The sequence below is a fragment of the Gossypium hirsutum genome, chromosome A13 (assembly GCF_007990345.1).
Source record: "Gossypium hirsutum isolate 1008001.06 chromosome A13, Gossypium_hirsutum_v2.1, whole genome shotgun sequence".
Lineage (NCBI taxonomy): Eukaryota > Viridiplantae > Streptophyta > Magnoliopsida > Malvales > Malvaceae > Gossypium > Gossypium hirsutum.
In genome coordinates, this window is record NC_053436.1 from 85172430 (window position 1) to 85174712 (window position 2283).

Sequence of the window (2283 nt, forward strand, 5' to 3'; positions counted from 1 at the left end):
AGTGATTTTGGTATGTGAATTCGGCTTTGTGATCATATAAGTTGAGCATCAAGAAATGACTCATAATTATATGCAAGTGTGTGATTATATATATAAATGGTCGTGTTGGTGATATATATATATATAAGTATTTATGCGATATTATATTGTGATTTACTAGCTTATGTAAAAAGTATATGCAGATTTGATTATAATATAATTAGTTGTTTGGAAAGTTGAATGATAATAAGACAATTTGGCCTTTTGACCATTCGGCCAAGATAATGTCCATGTGTGAATGTATACATGGGGATTTATATACAGGTTTTAAGTTGAGATTAAATGGTATATAGTTATTATTCACAATGTGTTAGCCTAATTGAGTTGAACACTTTGTTAGGTCAATTATTTGCTTATGAATTGCTAAGCTATAATAGCTTATTGTGTATATTTGTTTCTGCTTTTTAGATTTTGGAGTCAAGCTACAAGCTCAGGGACCGTCCACAAAGTTCATCACACTATCAGCTACTTTGGTACCTTTATAAGTTAAACTCAAATTATGGCATGTATAAGCCAGAATGTGGTATAGGAAATATTGAGCTTTGATTTTGTATTAAGGCCATGTGAATATGGCATATTTCTATACTTGTGTTCTGTTCTGGTTTGATAAAGGTATAAGTCCATTTTGATTAATATGTTGTGTGCCATGAATGGATATAGTATGAGTTATTTGTATGAATGTTGAATTTAGTTAATGACTTTGCATGAGGTATTGAGAAATCTGCCTTAAGCATGTTTGGTTGCTTTGGATGTCCTTTATAGTAATTTATTTAGTGAATAAGTCCATTTGATCACTATGTTTAGTCTTAGTCTTATATGTTCTAGTTGTAATGTTTAGTGAACTTAATTTTAGTAATTTCGGTGATGGAATTTATGGATGTGTTCATGGCTTTTAGTAGTGGAATTCTGTCATGTAAGGCAAATAATAATAAATAAAATGTCCCATGAATATTTTAATTATTTGTTTGTATGGAACAAAATGTGAAGTGTAGGGCTCAATTTAAGGTAAAAAAGTATAGTATGTATATGAGTAAAAGAAAAAGCATGTTCGACCATGTTGTGTCATCTCACATACGTGTTTGACCATTAAATTAGGTATATGTTTTAATCGGTTATATTAAAAGCTTCATTCGATTATGCCTAGTTATTTCCACTTATGAGTTTATATTTATTAAATGGGTGTAATAGATAACCTTAATATTTGACTTATGAATTATATATTTGTATTAACAAAGTAATGCCATGTAAATAAATATAATAAAAGTATTGGAAATAGTTTCTAATAATGTTTGATGATGTACGTACTCATGAATTATGTATGTTGGTTTTACATTTTATTAATCAAGCTATTAATTTGATGCATGTTCAGTATATAGTTGTAACACCTAGATTTTGGGCCTAGTCGGAACAGTGGTTTCGGAACCACAAATCTAAAGATGAAAAATTTTTTATTATATTTTTATGGTCTATAATTTCCCCAAATAATTTTGTGAAAATTTCGTTAGAAAATTTTGACGTTCGAGCACTTAATTTAGTCCAAAAGGACTAAATTGTAAGAAGTGCAAAAGTTGAGTTCTACATACTAGAGGTGTCCAATTGTTATGAAATTTTAAATGGTGGGTTCTTAAATGGTAATTATACCATTGGTTAATTTCTGGACAAAAATAGACATGAAATGGGTGTAATAAAATATTTTTAAGTTAGGGGTATTTTGGTAAACTAATAATTAAAAGAATTAAAAAAGGGAAATAAGCCAAATTAGCTATCATCTTCTTCATTCAACTGTTTATACCAGCAGCAGACATGGTTAAGGTTTGCTCAAACTCCCAAGCTCGATTGTAAGTACTCCCTAGCCCCGTTTTTAAAGTTCTTTACATTTTTGCAATCCAGGTAACTTGGTTAAGCTTGTTCTAGCAATAATTTAACGTAGGATTTATATTTGGAAAAATACCCGTAGGTGGAATGTGTTTATTTTGATGTTTTATGGTAGAATATGAAGCTTGAAATTGTGTTAAACAACTTTTACTAAGCGATTTTACGTGAAAACGAGTAAAACGACATAATCGGTAAAAATACATAATGTTCATAAGTACATGTTAGAGTGCGAATTTGAGGTTGCTATAGAAGGGAAAAATGATAAGCATGTCATAAAAAATAAGGAAATAGGATGAAGTTAAATTTACGAGCTTAAGGGAAAAATTATAATTTTGACAAAGTTTAGGGGCAAAATTGTAATTTTTCAAA